At 41.8% G+C, this 14161-nt stretch overlaps 1 long non-coding RNA gene across 1 annotated transcript in view; it reads right to left on the bottom strand.

Annotated features, from left to right (window-relative positions):
* Positions 1-774: 774 nt before the first annotated feature.
* Positions 775-14161, bottom strand: part of LOC308508277 — a 65122-nt gene continuing 51735 nt past the window's right edge. The window contains exon 4 of the long non-coding RNA XR_013995007.1: positions 775-2634. This is a non-coding gene — a long non-coding RNA (uncharacterized lncRNA). The remainder of the gene's footprint in view (positions 2635-14161) is intronic.

The following is a 14161-nucleotide window of genomic DNA, read 5'->3' as shown; positions in this document are numbered from 1 at the left end:
AGCAAGTTGTTCTGACCCACAAGAACCAGCTAGAGCTAGGTCAGCTTTTCTGGAGGCTTCTCATCAATTACTTTTTATTTTCCAAGCTGGACATTCCCCATGGAGCAAGGCTGGAAGCCGAACTGTGCTCAGAGAATATCCTGGCAGTAAAAACACCCGAGTGCTAAATGAAAAATCTATGCTCTCCCCACCAACTTCTCCAAAATTGGGCCTCACAAGCCGCAGAAAGGATTAACTTGAACACTGTCATTTCTTGGAATCTCAGGCTGAATTTTTGAGGACACAAAGGCATGAGGTGTTTCATCATCTTGATCATTTTAATGGCCTGTGGGGAGGTAGAAGGGAACAAATAATGGGATGTAAACTGTAAAATGCTCATGGATAAGTCCTCGATCAAAGTGACTGGCTCTTAGATATGGAAGAAATTTGGCCCCCATAGAAATAAGAAATTCAGATGGCACCTCCAATAATGGGTCAAAGAGTTTTTCACAGGCTTGAAGAAGTACAGTGTTTCCCATTAACCATCCCATACTCAAGAAAAAGTATCATCTACCTGAAACTAACATAACATTGCATGTCAACAATAATTTTTGAATAAATAAAAAAAATATTCACATCAAGTAAAAAAAAAAAAAGAGAAAAAGTAGCATCTAAGAAATTGACTTGGGGTTGCAAACTAGGGGGAAATATTAGAAGGAAATAAATCAACACCTGCACACTGGTTGTGCTAATGATAATGGGATTACTGGTATTTTTTTTTCTTTTTTCTATTTTCCTCACATCCTATATACCACAATCGTTTACAATTTTTTTAAATTTTCTTAAGAGACCTCCCTTTTTTGTTTTCAGCATGTCAGCCACCCAAACACCCAGTTAAAAAAAATTAGCACTCATTCTTGACTCCTTTATTTTCTTCTGCTTAAATATCTCGATGCAGGTCTCCACCTTTGGGGCTTTAGACACCTGGTGCATTTTGATCCTTTCTCTGATTATTGGTACCTTCCCCTAAATGACTTCCATGGCTGGTCTCACTAATCATCCTGTCCATCCTCCAACAGCAGCCAGAGTCACTTTCTAAAATAGAAACCCTGTCATGTCACATTCTAGCTTAACCTCTTCAATAGCTCTTCCTTGCCTCCAGGAGACAATTTAAATTCCTTTCCATAACATACAGGCCTCTTCAAAATGAAACCTGCTGAGCTTTTCAACTTCATCTCACCCTCCCCACCCACACACACACCATGGTCACTGCCAAATCCCCCAGGTCGCTTATTCCAGCTACAGACATTTATCCAAGTCATTCCCATTGCCTGAGATGCCCTATCGCCCACCTCTGCAGCTTCCCAGGCCTGCGTGAAACTCAAGCATCTCACACTTCCCCACCCAAGCAAATGCGGCCACGCACGTTGTGGTGAGGCTGATGCTGTCCCTGTCACAGCACGGTACACACGGCTTGGAGCTGGGCACCTGTGTTTGTCTCTCTCGCTAGACTATGGGCTCCAGGAGGGCAGTGATCCAGTTTGATTCATTTCTAGATCCTTAGCCCCTGGCTTCTATAATGACTGGCACAGGGAAGTTTGGTAAATACTTGTGGATTTCAGAAAAAGAGGAATAAATCAAAAAATTGAAATGTGGTTTTCTGCCATACTTGTCACATTACTTAGAACTGTATCATCTGCTGTATCACAAAACACGTATATATTCGCATCATCCAAAATATTTTAAAAAAAGCCAAATCATATCAAATGCCTATTGGTTCCTGGTCTCTAGGCTTTTCTCTCGTCCACTGCTTACCTTCCCAGGTGACCCTCTCACCTTCCAACATGCTTTTGTAAGGAAAACACAAAGAGGTGTAGCTGTGCTCAGGCCTTCGTGGCCAAAGATGATGGGTGTCAACACTGTATTGCAGGAGGGCTTGATCGCAGTCACAGAAGACCCGACTCAGTCTCCTCTGTACAATTACAAATCGCTGACTCCTTGACAGAGTCTAAGGCCAACTAACAGAGAAACCTAAAGTCAAAGCGGCAGAAGCCACTACCCAGTGAAGATTAGTTAGCAAAAAAGAGAAAACATGCCTAAAATTAAAATGTGAGTCAGGAAATAAGAATTTGCTTACACGCAGCTGGAAAGTCAAGAGTCTGGGTTCTAGCACATCCAGCCATTAGCTGTGTGACCTTGGGCAATTCACCTAACCTTTTAGAACCTCGATTTCCTTAGCATAAAATGAGGAGGGATTGAAGTAGGTGTCCTAAGAGAGACTGTGAAATAGTTTCAGGAAACTAAAAGTCTGTGTACGGCATAAAGGTAAGAACTGGGCCAGGGAGGGAGAAGGCTGGGTTCAGTCCTGGCATCACCAGGTATGACCACATTTCCTTGGACAGATTTCTTAAGCTCTTTGAGCTTCTGTTTCCCCATTTGAACAATGAGGCTTATGAAACGAAACTTTCAGAGCTGTTAGGAGGAATAGAAAGTAACATAGGGGTAATAAATGGTAGCTCTGAGTATTGCAGGATTTTGAGGCCACAGAGGATAGTAATTAGGAATGCAGACCCACCTGGTTTCAAATCCCAGTTCTGCTATGTCACCTTGGGCCTTTGGATGATCTGCTCACTTTCTCTGAGCCTCTGTTTCTTCCTGTGACAAACAGAGATACGGTTATACCGCCGTGTTTCCCTGAAAATAAGACCTAACCAGAAAATAAGCCCTAGCATGATTTTTCAGGATGACATTCTCTGAACATAAGCCCTAATGCGTCTTTTGGAGCAAAAATTAATATAAGACCCGGTCTTATTTTGGGAGAAACACGGTACTTCCAGGGTGGTTGTGGGGATTAAGTAAAATCAATGTAAATAAATAAATGTCAGGGGAAGCACTCAGGATCTGGCAGACAACACCTTTGCCTACCTTACTTGTGTAACTGAGCTTCACCAGACCAGGCTCTCCCGCCCCTACTCCTGCTCCTTCTTAGCTCACATCCCCTGAGCTCAGAAAGGTCCTTCCTTCCCGGCCTTCCAGGGAGAAGAGGCCAGAGGCAAGGTCACAGGTGACAGGGGAAGGGCCCAAGGTGACCTTGGAGGCACAGAGAAAGCTGGCCTGGAACTCATCTGCCCTGAGAGTCCTCAGGTTCACCCCGCCTCACCTCCCTTGGTTTCCGAAGCTTAAAATAGCTTGAACCGGTGTGGCCACATTTCAGTGTACCACTCAGAGAGAGCCCCTAGGGTGTTTTCAGAGCCAGCTCTGAGCTCCTCACTAGCCAGGCTCCTGTTATGAGTTATTCATACACACCCAGGCTCCACCAGGTCTGCCAGAAAATGTGTTCTGAGTGCTTTTCTGCTAAGGCCCCTCTCCAGGCAGCTCTGCTTGCTCAGAGGGGTCAGACCAATCAGCTCCTTTAATAAACAGAGGCTGGGAAACCCTGCCAGCTGCTCGTAGGAGTGCTGCTGGGCTGAGAGAAAGGATAACAGGTTCTAAGTGGAGGTCAAGGACCGCATGATGGTAAAAGCCTGCATTGGAAGTGAGAGGGCTGCTGTTCTAGGTCCAGCTCCACCCCTCACTCTTATGTGACACTAAATAAGTTGCCTTCCCTCTACAGGTCTTCAAAGAGCATCATCAAGACCAGGTCTTTCCAGATCTCTTCAATTGGCTCTGTCCTTCACTGCGCACTGGCTTCATTATCAGACATTAGATGATATGAAGATGGCTTCCAGCAGCTCCCAACCTACCTCTTTTCCTCTTCACATCCAGTAGGAAACAGAGAGAGCTTCTGTTCCCCATCATTGGGAAACTAAAGTCCCAACTCTTGCTGCCTGCGCTGGGCTATGTGCCCATCGGTGGGGTCCTGGTAGACTGGCCCTCAGAACCCAGTCTGACCGTTATAGGATTCCTGCCTGTGCTGCAAAGGCTGCAAAATGAAAATCTACATCCACAGCCTTTCATTCAGCTCGGATTCTGGATACAAATTAGGTGCCACCCGTCAGATGCTCTGGCTGAGATCTGGAAGAAAACAGTGAGAGAGGTACCATTTCCTTGCTGCTTCAGCTGTGACTCCTGGCCAAAGGTGGTTTTTCCAACGTCCAATCTCCAGCTTCATGGGTATCAGGAAGCTTCTGAAGCCTGGATTACAGAACTGGGTACATTCTCAAATGTGATGGTTGCAGGGGTGTCTCTTCCCCCTCCCCCTTCTTGCTCGATCCCTGATGGGCAAAAAGGCAGCTTTCCTGTAGACCCAGGCAGAGCCTGCTCTTCCAGCCCTTCCGGTGATTTCGTGACAGCATTTCCCTGCACTAAATAACTTTCTGTTTAAAAACTGCAGGAGTCATTTCTGTTCCCCATGTGCAACTCCTGACCAAGGAACCATTCCCGAACCAATCACTGGGCTAGAGGGAAAGGTATGTGCTGTTTACTTGGGCCTTCGGCACATTTCCACCCACGGGGTCTGGCTCAGTCATCTCTGCCAAAAAATATGGACTAAGAAGAATGTTTCCTGAAATTACTATTACTTTAGTATTGCTAAATTACTTTACTATTAATTAAATTACAATTATCAAAGGAAAGAGGGGAATGGAGATTGGGCAACCAAAAAACAATAAATGTCCACTACACATCCCAACTCAGATGTCAGGGTAAGAAGGACCAGAGGACATAAATTGATAGCAAAAGACGCCAAGATTCTGTCCGGGGCCAAAGTGTGGCACAGAGAATCCCGAGGTCCTCTTTATTCCCCTTCCTGAATTGAGCATCCATCCCCGGGCCCTGAGTGCTCTGCTTCTGGTCTGCACAGGTGACTCTCTCCAGAAGACAACCCTGGGTGACTACACTCACAGAGCTCACCTTGGTCAGGTGGACCCTTGACCAATGACTGTCCTATGTGGAGGGATGAAAGGCCAGCTCTCCTGCCTCGGGTGTGGACTAACTCTGAGGTATAATTGACCTGGAGAGCTCTGCTATGATCAGGCTGAGGCTGCGACCTGACCAGAGAGCACACCTACACTTGGCTTCTCCCCCTTCTTGCCCTGTTCCGCGAGTCCATGGGAAGACTCCTTTAATAAGTCATTTGTACACGAATCCCCATCTGGGGGCCTGCTTCTCAGGAACCCGGACATATTGAAATGGCCAGAGTTGGTCACAGCGAATGAAAACCTCAGCCTCTACTCTGGCTCACTTGGGAGCCGACATAGTCAATATTGAGGTGAGTTCCATTTCTAAGCTAGGACTCTGGGAGCAAAATGATTTCCTCCTTTTTAGAAAAGGGACTATTACATGGGGACCTTCTAGAATGCCTTCTTTGCCCTTCAACCAAGATGAAATCCTTGTAAACCTAAGACAGCATCAATCAGTCTTGGTTTTATTTTCATTGCTCCTAGATTAGAAAATACGAATAGTTACCTACTATTAGGTGACTATTAGGTAACTATTAATAGGTGTGTATTTAAACCCCAAGTTCCCAAATAAATATTTTAGAAAAGAATTGCTTTCCTCTCATTAACTCAAAAAAAAAAAAAAAAAAGGAAAACCACTCTGGTGGAGAGAGATGCTCCAAGGTATAGGAGCATCTTGGCAGCTCTGGTACCCACAAAGTTTCCTGGGGAGGGGGAGGTAGAGGACACAGCAGAGAGGAAAGCCATGGAGAATATGCAGCAGGACAGATAGGAGGACTCCTTTCAGCTCTGCTGATGGACAAAGTGAGCCATCATGGTACCACAGGACATTTCCTCACTTATCAAAATGATTGCCTCTTGGGTCCTGTCCAGCTCTGAAGTTCTCATCTTTGAATGTGAATTTTACGGAGCACTGATTTTAATGCTGAATTTTATTTTTTCATAGAAACCAGAGGGGAATACAAGCAATTTATTTTATTGTGTCTTCTTATTTTTCTGAGAAGTAAGCAAATTCATTGCATTGCAAGCAGACACATAAAGACTAAAGGCTGACCTTACAGCATCCAAGAACAATTCCTGACCCCAGCCAAGATGAACATTGGGAATTTCCTTCTTAAGCAGAGCAGTTCAAGTGTCCAAATCAGTAACGTCTTTGTCTTGGACCCATGCAACCCACAGTCTCCCTACCTCCTACCGAGAGGGACCATTTTGGGGAGATAGTTATATTGTAAGGAAACCTCTGTTTGCCAAATTGGAGGGTTGGGTAATTACAATTCCAGGATTTCACGTAGGTGGTTTCTTCAAATGCATTCATTTATTTGATGCTCAGTGTAGAAGAAACCTCATTTATGCTATTTCTTTTTCTCTCAGGGAGGCTAAGAGCTCAGTACAGCTAATGGGCTATGTATCACTGACTTTAATATAGTTTTGGGCAACTTAATACTAAAGCAATGTGATGATTTGATATTATAAAAAGCGTCTATTTTTATTGAGAATGGAAGATCAACTACTAACGTATCCATTCAGAAAATAACGTGGCAACTAAAAGGCTCCATTAATAGCCAAAACATACAATGAAGAAAAGAAAGCCTCTTCAATACATGGTGCTGGGAAAATTGGAAAGCTATGTGCAAAAGAATGAAACCAGACTGCTTTCTGCCTTTCCATATACCAAAATAAACTCAAAATGGATCAAAGACCTAAACGTAAGACCTGAAACAATAAACAGCATAGAAAAAAGCATAGGTACTATAGTACCTATGGGTTCAAAGAGGATTTTTTAAATTTAACCTCAAAAGCAAGGAAAGTAAAAGCTAAAATAAATGAATGGGACTATATCAAATTAAAAAGTTTCTGCACAGCAAAAGAAACCATCAACAAAACAAAGAGGCAACCAATTGAAGGGGAGAAGATATTTACAAACAATGCCTCCGATAAGGGGCTAATATCCAAAATACACAAGGAACCCACACAACTCAACAACAAAAAGACAAACAGTCCAATTAAAAAATGGGCAGAGGACATGAACAGAAACTTTTCTCAAAAAGACATACAAACAGCCAACAGATATATGAAAAAACGCTTAACTTCACTACCGTGTTTCCCTGAAAATAAAACCTAGCCGGACAATCAGCTCTAATGCATTTTTTGGAGCAAAAATTAATATAAGACCCAGTCTTATTTTACTATAATATAAGATCTGCTCCTAATATAACATAACATAACATAATACAATATAATACAATACAATACAATACAATACAATATAATATAATATAATATAATATAATACCAGGTATAATATGACATAATATAATAATATAATACCAGGTCTTATATTAAATTTTTCTCCAAAAGATGCATTAGAGCTGATTGTCCAGGTAGGTCTTATTTTTCAGGGAAACACGGTAGCTATTAGGGAAATGCAAATCTAAACCACAATGAGATATCACCTCACCCCAGTCAGAATGGCTATCATCAACAAGACAAATAGTAACAAGTGTTGGAGAGGCTGTGGAGAAAAAGGAACCCTCATACACTGTTGGTGGGAATGAAGATTGGTGCAGCCGTTATGGAAGGCAGTGTGGAGGTTCCTCAAAAAATTACGAATAGAATTACCATATGACCCAGCAATCCCTGTCCTGGGTATGTACCAAAAAAATCTGAAAACATTTATCTGTAAAGATACATGTATTTTGATGTTCATTGCAGCATTATTTACGGTGGCCAAGACATGGAAACAACCAAAATGTCCTTCAATAGATGATTGGCTAAAGAAGATGTGGTATATACTCGTACACAGTATTGAATACTACTCTGCCATAGGAACATATGAAATACTGCCATTTGTGACAACATGGATGGACCTTGAGATTATTATTCAGACAGAAAAAGTTCAAGAACCATATGATTTCATTCATATGTGGGATGTAAAACTGAAAGCAACAAAAGAATAATACAAACAGATAAAGAAACAAGAACTTATAGACACAGACAATAGTGGTTACCAGAGGGCAAAAGGGAGGAGGAATGGTACAAGAGTGTAAAGGGGGTCAAATATATGGCGATGGAAGGAGAACTGACTCTGGGTGGCTAGCACACAATGTGATATATAGATGACGTATTATAGAATTGTACACTTAAACCTATGTAATTTTACTAACCATTGTCACCCCAATAAATTTAATTTTTTAAAAAAGGCTCCATTATTTTGGTAATTTCTATGTATTTTGTAGTTTCTAAAAAGAGAGAGTGGGAAAGGGGAAAGAGAATAAAAGAGAGAAAAAAGAAGGAGGAAGAGAGCGAGAGAGAGGGAGACAGAGAAAGAGGGAGACAGAGAAATGAAAATATTGTTTCAAAATGTGACTAATGTAAAAATTATTAATAAGACCTTGCATTCTTTTTTTCCCCTAACTTTTGTGAATCTTCGTCGTCCAGTGTGTATTTTTGCACTTGGAGCACATCTCCACTTGAGCTTGCCACATTTCAAGCACTCTGTAGTCACATGTGGCCACCATCTTGGACAGTGCAGGTCTGGTTCCTGCCTATGCCACGCTACTGAAATTTCTCATGGAATAGCACTAATGACCCCTTAATCGTCTAAGCCAAATGGCCTCTGCTCGCACCAAGCCTCCTCCAAAATATCTTTGAAGTCTCTGCTGTGTGAGTGACGTTAGATTATACCGACTTCTTGAAACTTTCTCTTCCCCTGGTTTACAAAACCTGACATTCCCAGCTCTCATCCTGTTCTTCCAGTGGTCTCACTGTCTCACCGTCTTCAAAGCATAAGTTGTCTTCCTCTATCTATCTCTATTTCTATCTATCTCTATCTCTCTCCGAACAGTTCCCAAACCCGGGCTCCCAGGCTGGACCTGGCTCCTCAGTTCCAGTCACACATTCCCAGTTGCCTGAAGGACCTCGCCACCTAGCACGTCACCAGCACCTAAGACCAAACGTTCTAGACTAACCCTCTCTTCTCTTGCTACCCATACCGGCTCTCTTCACTGACATCCTGCTTTCGTTCGTGTCACCATCATTACTGAACAAATATTTAATGAGCACTTACTATTATGTATATTATATATAATATACATTGGGTATATGCCCACTGTGAGAATATAGCAGTGGACAAGCCAGACAAAAATCTGTCCCCATGGAGCTGACATTCTAGTGAGGACAGCCAGACGATAAAGTGTAACAAATAATTTAAACATGTAATACGTTAGAAAGTAATATTCACTATGGAGAAAAATGTAGCAAGATAAGGGGCATGAGAAGTGTAGGAGAGGGGTGGTTAGGTAGGCCTCAGCAAAAAGGTGACATTGGAGCAAAGATCTGAAGGAGGCAAGAGAGCACACCACGCAATATCTGGGGAGGAGCTTCTAAGCCAAGAGAGAAGACCCCGTGGCTGAACGTGTCCAGTATTTGAAGTTTAAGGAAACCACCATGGCTGGAGTGGAGTGAGCCGCAGGGAGACAGGAAGGAAATGAGATTAGAAGCTAATGGGAGCCTCGAGTGGCAGGCCATCTAGGGCGTTGTTAGGGCCTTGGTCACTCAGGCTTGGACTGTAGGGCTGTTCTCTCTCCTTCATGCTCCTGCATTCATTCAGGCTCCAGAGGTGACCCTCTTGATGCCTCTTGATTCATTCCCCACTCTCCATATTATCCAATCCCCCACCACCATAATTTAACGTTGGTAGGTAACTTCCCTGAAGCACAGCTGTGGTCGTGTCCTCCTCCACAGTCTGCCTCCAGCCCCTTTTGCATAAGGTGTAATGCCTCTGGTGAATCAATGAGGGCCTCCTCCACCATCAGCCGTTCCCTGCTACCCCACATATGGCTACCCCTGGCTCTAGCCAGACTGGATTTCTTGCAATCCCCTGTGCATGTCTAATGAACTCTCTAACCCCTGTCATTCCCTCCGTTTAGAATATATTGAGTCACTGCTCAGTTCAGTGAATAAACACTACATCTTCCATGAAGACTTCCCTCGGCCAGTCATCATCCCCAACTGGTACATAGTTTCTTCTTTGAACTCTCATAGCATTTTGCGTTTATCTTTGTTAGCAGATTTTCCTCATTTAGACTTGCATTACAGTTAACTACTCTCCTAAATTTGTCCAGAGAACATGCCTTTTTTTGGTCTGTGCAGCCTCGATTCCTAGAGCTGTGCCTCCCACAAATGGGGTACCATGTGTGTGTTGAATATCCTAGTGGATGAATGACGGAACCACAGTAATATAATTAGTTGCTGTGTCATATGGCTGTGTGAGGACAGTGGAATTAGACATTTTCTTTCTTTCCTCGAATCTCCAAGTCTGTACTACCTATTTTATTATTAAAATAAAGTGTTTATAAATTTTTTAAATCACTATCAGTCGTGATGGGTCATGAATTATCAGGCAAGCAATTTAACCTCCCTCAGCTGTAAAAACGAGACAGGATTCTTACCTCGTAAAGTTGTAGTGAGAAATTATATGAGATTGTGTGTGTCAGGTATCACATGCCTAGCCGGGCGCATGGGAAGTGCTCAATAAAAGGTAGATATGATGAGGATGATGATGGTGATGATGATGATGGTGATGATGATGATAAGAATGGTGATAGTGATGGTGATGGTAGTGGTAGTAGTGATGGCAATAATTCTGACTAAAAGAGTTAAAAATGAAGTACTTAAAGAAGAAAGTTCTGTCCAGGTGGTTGACTGACCACAGCTCTCAATATAAGGTAATTGAGTTTTCCCTTCATCTGATGATATACGCAAAAGCAAAGGTCGTCTGATATATTCATAGACGTCCCAAGTATATCAATTATTCATTCCCACTTTTGAGATTTTCAAACCAGTAAGTTTCATACTAGTACTACAAATGACTAAAAGGGGGAAATCCAGTCAGCATGGCTGTTTGACATGGTGAACTGTATAAAACTAATTTATCAGGTGTATGTGTAATTTTTCAAAAGGATCACGTTTTTCCTAGGATAATTTTGTAGTTTTTGTTTTATAAACATGAATAAAATAATTCATGTTTATTATAAAAAATGGGGAAATGAAAGAAAAATAAAAAGACCAAAAAAAAAATCACATATAATTCCACTATTTAGGGACAAAAACTATGTACATTTTAAGGTATATTTTTCTGTCCTATTTTATTTTTTTCCTTCTAATAATTTGGAAACAATGTAATTCATCCTTTCTCTACTATGTTACTGGTAACGTTAATTTGAATTCTTTTTTTACTAATTATTAATAGTAAGAATCAAATAGCACTTATTGCCTTTCTCTTATATAAGGCATGATATTTAGTACATTATTACTTATACTCTCCTTTCAACCATTCCCAGCTTTGGTTTATTTAATATGGAATTTTTGACTTCAATTATTATTACTAATAATATGTATCTTCTCTTTCAGTAATTATTTTAATATATATATTAAGTTTTAGAGCCATATTAGCAATTATTATTTAGATTTACTTATATTTAACTGATGTCATAGTTCAACACCCATACACTTTTACTGGGTCTTCTCATTCTTAAATTATTTGTTTTGCCTCGTCTGTCAATTGAATTTCTTCTTCAGGTAATTTTTTAGGCAGGGCATGTAGGTAGTTGTCTTTCTGAGGCCTAGAATAGCTGATAATTTTTCAAAATAAACATTAACTTAGCTGAATATATATATATATATATATACACACACACACATATATATATATATATATATATATATATATATATACACACATATACACACAAATATATATATTGGTTTGTAAACATTTCCCCTAAAAATTATGTCGATGTTGTTCAATTACTTCTTTTGTGTCATGTAATAGAGGAGAAATCTAGTCACATTGACATGAGTTTATTTGTAGGAATTCCCCTAGATGTTTATATGTTTGTGTTTTTTCTTTATCCTTGAAATTAAAAATATTCATTATTGATTTATTTAATATATTGGTCTATATAATAAATCTTGCAGGGTACTTAATGATCCTTTTCCATATCTTGTCTAATTAACAGTCACCCTGTTTGGTAGCAGTGTCAGAAATAATGGATTTCAGTGTCCAAAAGCTCTGAGCTATTTCAGTAATTACATAATTGAAAAACAGTGAGATATGGTAGAAGGAACTCAGCCGGTGGTGTCAGCTCTGTAAATGATCAGTTGCATGATCTTGGATGGGTTACCTGATTTCTCTCCAAGCCTTGGTTTCCTCATCTGTAAGTGGGGATAGGAACAACCTCTTGTAGATTGGTTATGAAGAATAAACAAGGCATAAGTGGGCCCTCCATAAATCACATCTACGGTTCTGAGATATGTGACGAGTCATTCCTCCCCTAGGCCAAGGCCATAAAACTTTGGTTCAAGAAAAAGCCAGATTCTATCTGTGGACTCAGAGTTGCTCTTATTGCTAACTGGAAAGGATCTTGGAGAGGTGGCTCCATCCTGGAAGGATGAAAATAATCTAGAGAAACAAGGTGTTGGCCAAGGGAGAGAATGAATATCAGCAGCTCAAATCCAGTTACGGAAGCATGAACTTGAGCTTTGGGAAAAGGAGAGGGAAAAGAAATTCTGTTTTTCTCTTGGTCTCTGACATAGGCCTCTTGGCCTTATCTCAGGTTCTCCTGTTGTCCTCTTTGTCCCTTTCATCGTGACTCAGAACTGTGGACATAGTATTAGAAGAGCCCATTAGATTGTCAAGCCTTACCACGTAAAAAGTGGTCACTGGCCAGCAGCTTTGGTGTCACCAAGGAGCTTGTCAGAAATGCAGAATCTCAGGTCCCACTCTGGAGTCACTACATCAGAATTTACATTTGAACGAGATCCCCCAGAAATACAGGCTCCTGTCAAAGTTTGAGAAGTTCTAGTCTAGTCCACATGTTGGTCAGAATTGAAGTTTTAGGTGGCTTCTTTGTCAGTAATCAGTGATTTTATTTTCATGCCATTTAAAATAGAAATGAAAGCACAGCTGAAGGTTCTAGAAGAAAGCAAGGTCTATAGAATTTTTTAAATGTAGGATGAAGTCAGTGGTTTTTCATGCACTCAATTCTATGGAGTCAGGGCAGGGTCTGGTTCTCTTTCCTGAGGGCAACTTAACTCATTTCTCTGCCCTTGGGCACTTCGCTGGCAAGGATCATTCTTCTCAGAACATGTTCTCAGCCTCTCTGCTGGATCATAGTAGTGAGAACACAACTACTGAGAGCCACAATCATACCATCCCATGGCTTTTAGTGCTCCCCTGTAACTGCACCTAATTCTGGGGGATCACACAACAAAAACTCGTGCCTCCTGCTTCTGTAGTAGCCCCAGCTTGGACCTCACTCTGGGTCCCCGGTCCTCCATCACCTCTTCTCCAGACATCCTCCGGGAATGTACAGCCCCAGTTCAGGCCACCAACCCCTGGACAGAGCCAGAACTGATGTAGACGCCAGGTACCAACTCCAAAACTTCACCTTGGCTTCTAGGACACCAGAGTCCTGCAGGATGTTCTGAGCTTTGTGGCCTCCAAGCTTGTGAGGTGCAAGCTCTTCTCTAGGCCTAACCTATCTGTCCAACTTGAATTCCCAGAGGTAAAGTAGAATGTGGCTGGAGGGAGGGACCTACATCCATTCCGGGATTTTCTGCAGTCCTCACGTGGCTTTCCTCATCAGCTACATGCATTCAGGGAATGTGTATGTCTTGTCCACTCTTCTATCTGGAGTGCCCACTAGAAAATCTGGCAATAATACGCACTTGATATATATTTGAACCTAAATCTCAGTGCAACAAAGAGCTCACACGATGTTAGACTGGAACAGTGCAATGGGAGTTTAGTGAGAAGGAAGTCTAATACCCAAATCATTGGTCATAGCTTTATAGGAGAGCTGCATACTTCTTTTCTGCTATAGACTATTGTTTTCCTCTTGTATCCATGAGGATGAAAATATCTTCATGGGTTTGATCGGCTATTTGGTAGAGGGAGGTAAGGCCCCCTGGACAAAGTCTGGGAAGAGTGAGCTTAGAAAGCATTGGGGCAAAATGAAGTGGGTGGAATGTGAAGACTTCCAAGTTACCTAGGGAGAGGGATAGGATGGCCTGGTGGTGGGAGAAATGGGAGAGAAGCTGGGAGTGATAGACCAGTTCCGGGGAACAAAAGAGGACCCAGCGACAGAGCAGGAGACCGAGAGCCTGAAGAAAAAAATCAGGCTTAGTTCAGAATGGTACAATATTCTAATGGGACTCCACCCCATCACTTCTCAGCCTGAAGGAAAGCCAGCCAAGTTCCACCATCTTGTGAAAGGGTGTCT

Source organism: Rhinolophus hipposideros, assembly GCF_964194185.1.
Source record: "Rhinolophus hipposideros genome assembly, chromosome: 15".
In the NCBI taxonomy this organism is placed as follows: domain Eukaryota; kingdom Metazoa; phylum Chordata; class Mammalia; order Chiroptera; family Rhinolophidae; genus Rhinolophus; species Rhinolophus hipposideros.
Note: the sequence above shows the minus strand (reverse complement) of the source record. Positions and strands in the feature narration are given on the sequence as shown.